This window comes from Bidens hawaiensis, unplaced genomic scaffold (genome assembly GCF_021521415.1).
Source record: "Bidens hawaiensis isolate Kalapana, Puna unplaced genomic scaffold, B.hawaiensis_p1.1 tig00013365_1, whole genome shotgun sequence".
Classification (NCBI taxonomy): Eukaryota; Viridiplantae; Streptophyta; class Magnoliopsida; order Asterales; family Asteraceae; genus Bidens; species Bidens hawaiensis.
In genome coordinates, this window is record NW_027492133.1 from 110,620 (window position 1) to 121,427 (window position 10,808).

Consider the following 10,808-nt stretch of genomic DNA (forward strand, 5'->3'; position numbering starts at 1 on the left):
ATGTTTTGGGGTAGCATATGTATCCTTATAAAGATTCAAGTATTATTTCTTCTATTACAAAAACTACAATTCGTATATGGACTTGTGTGTTACTTGTATTACTTGCACGAATATTACTTGCACGATTGGGAAGCCTCATTAAGTATGATCATACGCCCCCCTTTGCACTCCGGTCCATTTGTACCAAGTGGAAAAAGGCCTCATTATCCAAGTACGTTGGTTGTTACCAATTGGAAAGGACCTTACTTGCGCGATTATCCAAGTACGTTGGTTGTACCAACTGGAAAGGACTTACTTGCTCGTTTACCACATGTCTATGAATTGTATGGTTTTTATGTACGTATTTAAACCGTGGAAACTCACCAGCTATATTTATAGCTGACCATATTTTATACATATGTTACAGGTACCGTGATTAGAGGATGAAGGACTAGAAGACACTTAGAATACTTAGGTTATTTAATAAACGAGACATTTGTTTTGATTATTGTTTATCTTTAATTTAAACTCGTATTGTTTACTTGATTGAACTTGTGTACTTGGTATTTAATGAATTAATGTTATTATGGTCACTTAATAGTGCCACGTGTGTTTGAGCAATCTGTACGTCACACTCGGGCGTTTCCGCTTAAGCCGGGGTGTTACAGATTGGTATCAGAGCCGAGGCTATAAGATAGGGCATTAAACGTAGTGCTCTAAGATTAGCTATAGCTTAATTGTTTAAATTGTTTAGGTTACATGATTAGAAATTATGTGGGCCTTTACTTGATTGTTTGAACGCACATACTATTAACGTATTGCTTAATTCGTTTACACCTCATGTACACAAAGCACACACAAGTCCATGGCTTATGCCTAAAAGCAAAAAAAAAATTTCAAAATTTCTATTATGGTGTTCCGATAATTCTCTGCATAAAGATGACTCGTCGTGGCGGGTATGTACTAACTGGAAAGGGGACGTGCTTGTTTCCCGAACTCTTGACACCAAGGTTCATGAAACCTAAGGATAAGCAATGCGTATAAATCCCAATCAACCGTGGGACCTGGTTGCTTACCTGGAGAGTTCGGGAAGGGCATGAAACTTATTAGGCCGAAGCATACTACATCAAACGCCATACGATTCACCACTTTATGTTTTCAACCGTGATCATGTCCTCTTTGTGATAAGGATATGGTTGCACTCTTAGGGGTCATACAAGTCATGGTGGTTCATGCAACGTGTGACTCCGACCCTCTATGTTTTACAATGTGTTTTAACCGAAAGTCTGTCAAGTTGTGGTGATACACGAATAACCAGCTTTTGGTTCGATTTATTTTCGAAATTTCGATGTTGTGTTGGAACACAAGAGTCCATGGTGGTTCATGAAAACTCTAAGTTCCTCACCACACTTATTATATTTGTGGTTTTCATATTTTAACAAGCTTTACAAAAGATTTATTTTCTTTATGTATATCATGCACTATTCCGAGTCTCACGATTTTCGTTACCCTTGTTCGCAGAATGGCTTCCCGCAACCTTAAGCGTCGATCATCTGGAACCTCTAGCCACAAGATAACTTCTCAGATCACCAAGCACTTGACAGCGGTCCTCCCTAATATTATGACCCAGATGCACCAGAACATCATGGGTAACGTTAACCCTCCTCCTCCCCCACCTTCAGCTCCCGTTGTAACCTACAAGAACTTTACTGATGCCAAACCTACCAAGTTTAATAGAACTCAAGGTGCCACTGCCCTACATCAGTGGTACGAAAAGATGGAAAGCGTGTTTTACCAAATTGAATATCCTGATGATAAGCGAACCCGATTCGCTACAGGTATGTTCGAGGAAGGCGCACTTACATGGTGGGTCAAGGAAAAGTCGACCCGTGGTGTTGAAGCTGCCATGGCCTTGCCATGGAACGAATTGAAGGATCTTATGACCCAATAGTTTTGTCCTCCAAACGAGCTCATGAACTTGGAGGCTGAGTTTTGGAACCTCAAACAAGAGGGCGGTGAGCACTTGGCTTACACCACCCGTTTCAACGAGTTGAGCGTGCTAGTGCAGCATCTTGTTACCCCTACCTCGCGTGCCATCGAGAAATACATTAGGGGACTACCAACTCAAATTCAAGATAGTGTCTTTAGTAGTTCGCCTAAGGAACTTGGCGATGTGATTAAACTAGCCGCAACCCTAACCGACAACCATGTCAAAGCCGGGACTTTGACATTAAAGTCATCCAAGAAACCGGCCGAAAGACCCGCTGCTGAACCCAAAGAACCCAAACCCGAATCATCCAAACCCGCATACTCCTCCCACAACCGCAACAAGAAGCGCAAGAACTACGCGCTAACCCAACAACCCGCACCTTCAACCCAAGTCAACCCCATACCACCTCTCAAGAAACCCTATGGCGGACCTCACCCGTTTTGTAGCACCTGCCAACGTCACCATCCTGCCTATGCCTCTTGCCGACATCGCACCCGTTGCAACCGTTACGGGCATCTTAGCCCCACTTGTCGTGAAACCACCATAGCGGCTCCCCTGAGGGCTGCTCAGCCAAACCCCCCGACCCGTGCCATACGTCCAACCTGTTAACCAAATGCGGCCTTGCTATAATTGTGGTGAACTTGGCCACTTTCGTAGTGCGTGTCCACGACTCGCAAACGTGAACACTCTTCGGCTGGCTCCTACTCCGCAATTCTAGCTCCAAGCTTACCAAGCCTACCAAGCGATTCAGCCACAAGTTCCTCAATTGATGGCTAATCAAGCTCCACCACTGCTAGCTATCCAAGCACCTGCACCTCAAGAGGCTCAAGCCGCTCAAGTCGCTCAAGCCATTCAAGCTCCTTAAGATAATCGTGGGCGTGTTTTCATGATGAATGCCCACCAAGCGCAACAAAACGGCGATGTGGTGAATGGTACGTTTCTTGTGGATGACCACTTTGCAACCATTTTATTTGATACCGGTGCCGATATGAGTTTTGTGTCTTTTGAATTTGAGTCCTTGCTTGCTAAGCCCCGATCTAAACTTAAGAGCTCATACACTGTTGAAGTAGCGAATGGTAAATCCGTGACAATTGATTCCGTTATTCGAGGTTGCAAAATGAATCTTAATGGCCACACGTTCTCAATCGACCTTATCCCGATGCAATTGGGAAGTTTCGACATCATAGTAGGCATGGATTGGTTGTCCTCTTACCGTGCCGAAATTGTTTGTTTCGAGAAGATAATTCGTATTCCGATTGCCGATGGTCAAACCCTTTGTGTTATTGGTGAAAAGCCTTCTCCGTCGAGTCTTAACCTCATAACTTGCTTTCAAGCCCAAACATACTTGCGCAAGAAGTATGTAGCGTTCGTGGCTCACGTTGTTGAAAAGAAGGAGAAAAAGATTGAAGACATTCCGGTTGTTCACGAGTATCCCGAAGTGTTTCCCGATGACGTTTCTGGTCTTCCTCCCGTTCGAGAAGTTGAGTTCCGCATCGATCTTGTGCTTGGTGCAACTCCGATTGCGAAGGCTCCTTACCGTCTTGCACCCTCCGAGATGCAAGAATTGTCTACCCAACTCTAAGAACTTTCGGAAAAAGGGTTCATTCGCCCTAGTTCGTTTCCATGGGGCGCACCTGTGTTGTTCGTCAAGAAGAAAGATGGTTCCTTCCATATGTGTATCGACTACCGCGAGCTCAACAAGCTTACGGTCAAAAATCGTTACCCCTTGCCTCGCATCGACGATCTCTTCGATCAACTTCAAGGAGCTTCTTGCTTCTCCAAGATTGATCTTCGTTCGGGTTATCATCAACTACGCGTGCATGAAGATGATGTACCCAAGACCGCCTTTCGAACTCGATACGGACATTACGAGTTTAGGGTTATGCCCTTTGGGTTAACCCATGCACCCGCGGTATTTATGGACCTCATGAACCGCGTATGCAAGCCATACTTGGATAAATTCGTGATTGTCTTTATTGATGATATCCTCATATATTTTAAGTCCAAAACCGAGCATACAAAGCACCTTCATTCCATCCTTGATCTCTTGAGGAAGGAACAACTTTACGCGAAGTTCTCGAAGTGTGAATTCTGGTTGAGTGAAATTCCGTTCTTGGGGCACATAGTAAACGTAAAGGGTATTCACGTTGACCCTGCCAAAATCGAAGCCATCAAGAATTGGAAAACTCCAACCTCTCCTACCGAAGTTTGTTCGTTTCTTGGTCTTGCGGGTATTATCGTCGCTTCATCCTCAATTTTTCCAAGATTGCTTTGCCCCTAACCGCTTTGACTCACAAGGATAAGCCTTTCGTGTGGGGACCAAAGCAAGATGAAGCCTTCCAGACTCTCAAACGTATGCTTTGCGATGCGCCGATCCTTGCTCTCCCCGAGGGTAACGAGGACTTTGTTGTCTATCGCGATGCTTCTAATCAAGGCCTCGGTTGTGTCCTTATGCAATGAGGTAAAGTCATCGCCTGGCAACTCAAAGTTCATGAAAGGAATTACACGAAGCATGATCTCGAGCTTGGTGCTGTGGTTTTTGCGTTAAAATTTGGAGGCATTACCTTTATGGCACAAAATGTGTGGTATTCACTAACCACAATAGTCTTCAACACATTTTTGACCAAAAGGATTTAAACATGCGGCAACGTCGATGAGCCAAATTACTTTGTGATTACGACTGCTAAATTCGCTACCACCCCGGTAAAGCGAATGTTGTAGCCGATGCCCTTAGCCGAAAAACTCATGTGAAATCTATCTTGCTTCATAGTGTGACCGTCCAAACCGATCTCCAACTCTGAATCTTTGAAGCTCAACATGTCTCGGTCACCGAGGGTAATATGCATGACGAAATGTCTTGTGGCGCTGAGCTTCAACTCGAAACTAAGCGCGATGGTTTGTTGTATTACCTTAATCGTTCGTGGGTTCCCAATCGTGACGATCTTCGTACTTTCATCATGGACGAAGCTCATAAGTCGCGATATTCTATTCATCCCGGTGCGGATAAGATGTATTTCGACTTACGGTCCACATTTTGGTGGCCCGGTATGAAGAAAGACATTGCATTGTACGTCGCAAAGTACCTTACTTGCGCTAAAGTTAAGGCCGAGCATCAGCGACCATCTGGTTTACTCGTGCAACCGCACATCCCGATTTGAAAATGGGAAGATGTGACCATGGATTTCGTGTTTAAACTTCCAACCACTCGAAACCGCCACGATGGAATTTGGGTTATTGTTGACCGTTTGACTAAGTCCGCGCACTTCATTCTGATCAATGAAAAATTCTCGGTTGATCAACTCGCTCAAATCTATGTTCAACGTATCGTGTGTCGTCATGGTGTACCCTTGCGTATTATTTCCGATCGTGATAGTCGTTTTACTTCTCACTTTTGGTCATCTTTGCAAACCGCGTTGGGAACTCGTTTGGACCTTAGCACCACCTATCATCCTCAAACCGATGGGCAATCCGAGCGGACGATTCAAACGCTTGAGGATATGCTTAGGTCTTGTGTTTTGGATTTTGGTGGAAACTGGGATTTTCATCTTCATCTGATTGAGTTCTCCTACAATAACAGTTTTCATACGAGCATCGATATGGCTCCATTCGAAGCACTCTATGGTCGTAAGTGTTGTTCTCCGATTTGCTTGAATGAGATTGGTGAAACCCAAATCACCGGTCCCAAACTTGTTCAAGAAACCACTGATCGAATCACACAAATTCGACAAAATCTATTAGCCGCTCGTAGTCGTCAAAAGAGCTATGCGGATAATCGTCGACGACCTCATGAGTTCAACGTAGGTGATCGTGTTCTTCTCAAGGTATCTCCTCGGAAGGGTGTTGTTCGTTTCGGTAAGAAGGGAAAACTATCTCCTCGATATGTTGGACCTTTCAAAATTCTCAATCGTGTTGGTAGCGTGGCCTATACTCTTGAACTTCCGCAAGAACTCGCGAATATTCATCCGACGTTCCATGTGTCGAACCTTAAGAAATGTTTAGCCGAGGAAAATCTCCACATACCACTTGACGAAGTGTGCATCGATGAATCTATGCACTTTTTTGAGAAGCCGGTGTAAATCATGGACCGCATGGACAAAGAGACCAAACGTAGCCGTATACATTTGGTAAAGGTTCGTTGGGAATCTAAACAAGGCGCTGAATTTACTTGGGAGTGGGAAGACCAAATGCGAACTAAGTATCCCCGTTTGTTTGATACGGATTCTTTAACCTAATTTCGGGACGAAATTTTCAAAAGTAGGGAATGCTGTGACATTCGTCAATTTTCGATTTGTGTTCGTATTGTAAACCCGACCCGTTGGGTCGTTTCGATGTATTAAATATATTTTAATAAAGTGATTCCCGATATTAAATGTTCATTATTCGTTGTTCGTTGTTATTTAAATGTTTATAAATTCCCGAACCTTAACGTTAATCGAGCCGCGCGAGTAAAACGCGTAAATAATCCAAAACCGAAGACTTTGTAATTTAATTATAAAGTTTGGGTTAAAAATGTAAACTTCAAATACTTATTTAAACTTAAAAGAATTTAAATTATATTTTAAATGGTTATTGAAACTTGAGGGACTAGAAATGAAAATAATCCAAATTATATTATTAAAATACCAAACCCTAGCCGTCCCCCCTTCCTTGTTCGTTTTTCCGGCGGGGCCTCCGGCCACCGGAATCCGGCGCCGGAGGTGGCCAGCACCCCCTTAAAATACATTTTTTTATCCAAATTAAATATATAAAAACGATTTTCCGTCAACACTAAACAATATCCAACTAATTAATAACGTTATAATATCCTAAAAATCGCAAATCAACCCCGTAATCTCACCGGATTTTTCGGATAATCAAATTAATTACATTAACGCGTAGACGCTCCTTCCCTTAGTATAAATAGGTGCCTAGACCTCTAACCAACTCGCTCACACTTCTCAATCCCCTTCTAATCGATAGTTCAAGCATTTCGGAAGTATAAACTCCATATTCTCACCGTTAAGCTAGTTCTATTTTATTAATAAACAATTACCGTTAAACATAAATAATAATATAATAATCAAAGGGCTGTAGAATTGGTAATAAATTATAATAAAATAATAACTATCTTCTAAAACTATTATACAATTAAACAACCTTAAAATCCCGATAGAATAGTCGTTAAAAGTCATGTTTATTCTTATTTATAGTTCGTACGGATTGACTGTTTCGGTTCCTTTGATGCCTTCAAGTTATTCTTATTCCTTTTTCATTTCAATTACTAAGGTGAGTTTTTCACCACCCCTTTTTAATGTTTTAATGTTTTGAGGTAGCATATGTAGCCTTATAAAGATTCAAGTATTATTTATTCTATTACAAAAACTACAATTCGTATATGGACTTGTGTGTTACTTGTATTACTTGCACGAATATTACTTGCACGATTGGGAAGCCTCATTAAGTATGATCATACGCCCCCCTTTGCACTCCGGTCCATTTGTACCGAGTGGAAAAGGGCCTCATTATCCAAGTACGTTGGTTGTTACCAATTGGAAAGGACCTTACTTGCGCGATTATCCAAGTACGTTGGTTGTACCAACTGGAAAGGACTTACTTGCTCGTTTACCACATGTCTATGAATTGTATGGTTTTTATGTACGTATTTAAACTGTGGAAACTCACCAGCGATATTTATAGCTGACCATATTTTATACATATGTTACAGGTACCGTGATTAGAGGATGAAGGACTAGAAGACATTTAGAATACTTAGGTTATTTAATAAACGAGACATTTGTTTTGATTATTGTTTATCTTTGATTTAAACTCGTATTGTTTACTTGATTGAACTTGTGTACTTGGCTATTTAATGAATTAATGTTATTATGGTCACTTAATAGTGCCACGTTATTTGAGCAATCTGTACGTCACACTTGGGCGTTTCCGCTTCAGCCGGGGTGTTACAACAATCCATGTTCCCGTGCAACTTTTGAAGTTATTTCATGTACGAGACCTACAATGTATCAAAACCGAATGTATGATATTGTACTAAAAGTTGATAAAACAATTATACACAAATAATAAAAAGATAACTCACGTATGAACGTTTAGCATAAGTGGTAATAAACTCTAACTGTTCCAAGTCTTTTTCAATGATCTCCCCATCCCTCAATCTCTTTTTGAACTCTTTGGTGGCGTGGGTTTTGATAAACACTGACCTAAATTTAACCTTATCACCCGATTTCTTATTCTAAAAAAATGAATATGTACTTCATAAGTGTTAAAAAATAGTTAACAAACTAATAGTTATGATTAGTTTACCATGCGTGGACGGTGCTCATCAATTCCTATTGACCCGCCTGTATGAAGACATAAGTCATTCTTGTGTTTGGCTCTCCCAGCTTCAGACCTTTTTTTTCCATTGTTTAGTATTCCATTGCTGTAATAGTAAAAATATATGTAAAATATATTTATAAGAAAATAAAATTTAAGAAAAAAACAAAAACTTATCAACTCCTTTACATTGCACATGTGTTGCCATTTCCCAAGAGGCACCGAGTCATCAAGTGCATATTTGTACATTATATCAAAATTATCTTTATCATTTGGAATTTCATGCCCATCATCCCTAGCTTTCTGCTTGGATTTTTTTCTCAAAATTTTCATATTATCCCGAAATCGACTCTTAAGCACGTTAATAAATCCATCACATATATTCTCTTCAGTTCGTGGATCCAATCGGTATTTTGTCTGAAAAAAGGTAAAATGCAATAATTAAAACAAATAAGATTATTTAATTTTAATATAATAGACCAAAGTTGTAATATATATATATATATATATATATATATATATATATATATATATATATATATATATAGAAAGAAGGCAGCCGCCAGACTATTAGAAGTTGCAAGAGAAAGTTGACTTCTACATTTTTTATTTTACTTGAGTGTTTTATGAAACCGATTTATACATTTCATCTTATAGTAGATTTATACAGAATTACACATTTATAATTGAGTGTTTTTTCCATCTCAGATTCAAGCTCAAAACATTGCATAGTAGATTTAAGCGAGTACATAGCAAAACAAAGGGGATCGATTTTGATTTTCTGAACAGAAAAGCTTACAAGTACTCAGAATAATATAATTACCGGTTAGGCCGCCGGGTCACCGGGTTCGGGCCAACCGGAAAACGCCAAACCCGGCCGGTTTGTTAGTAAACGAGCTAAATACACTGGACCGACTTTCCTAGCGTGTCCCGGTCAGCCGGTCCGTGTAACACCCCAGCTAAAGCGGAAACGCCTGAGTGTGACGTACACATTGCTCAAACACACGTGACACTATTAGGTGACCATAATAACATTATTTCATTTAAATCATCATGTAACACAAGTTTATCAAATAATACAAGTTGAAACAATAAATAAATAAATGATAAGTTGTTCTTTGAATATCCTATAGGCATGCTATGTGTCCTCTAACTTTCATCCTCGTATCTTTACACCTATAACATATGTATAAAATAAAGTCATCTATGAACATAGCTGGTGAGTTCCCACAGTTTTATATACGTACATAAAATTCATACAATTCATGGACAAGTGATAAACGAGCAAGTAAAGTCCTTTCCAGTTGGTATCAACCAACGTACTTGGGTAATCGCGCAAGTAAGGTCCTTTCCAGTTGGTAACAACCAACATACTCGGATAATGAGGCCCTTTTCCACTCGATACAAATGGACCTGAGTGCAAAGGGGGGCGTATGATCATACTTATCGAGGCTACCACGTGCAAGTAAATTCGAGCAAGTAATCAAGTAACACACAAGTCCATATAGTGAATTGTAGTTTGTAAGCGAAATCATAAATAACTTTGAATTTGTAGGATACATATGCTACCCCAAAACATGAAAACGTTTAAAAAGGGGTTGTGAGAAACTCACCTTGAATCGAAGATAAACATGCAATAAAAGCCGATAGCACAATAATGAAACCGAAGCAACCGAAAGTGCCTTAAAGAAAACCAAAACGATTGAACTTCTCGAACTATATTAAAACAAACGCAAAGTCTAACTATCGGGATTGAAAATGTTATAAATATTTGGTTAACGGAGTTAGGCATTATTCTAATATATTTTATTAGCATTTTATGGCTTCTTATATTATAATATTATATTTAACCTTTTTATGGAAATTTAATGATATAAAATTATTTTAATATTTTAACTAAGTTATTGAACTAAAAGATAACGAGTTTTAAAGTTTACGATTTTGAGATTAACGAACAAGCGAATTATGGTTAACGAATGATAAGTTATCAATTTTAAAGTTAACGGGCTACGGTTGACGAAATATATGTTAACGAATTAAGCAAATGATTTAAAGCTTAAAAAAATTGAACGAAATTATATTAACGGGTTAATGATTTATTAATACTTTAATTATATCTTAACGACAAGGTTAACGTTAAGCTTAAATATTATAACGTTCATGAAATTTTGGTGTTAACGGTGTTCTTTATTTTGAAAACGAAAGTGCTAACGAGTTATAAAGTTTGACGAACAATAAATAAATATATAGATGTTAAAAGGGTTTAAAATGAAGTTGATGGGTTTTGAAAGTTTGGCTTTTAAGTGAAAATGATAGGTATAGATTTATCATTGACTTTAAGTACTTGAAAGTAATTTTGTTTGATTTAAAATGATTTATAAATATATATTTGGTTTGATATAAATGGTTTTAAAAAAATAACAAAGGACATGCGAACCCGGGTCCTCATGACCACAATGAACAGGCTCAACCACTGGACCAACTTGATTATTGTTAACTTAACGAAAAAAAATAATTATAAATACAT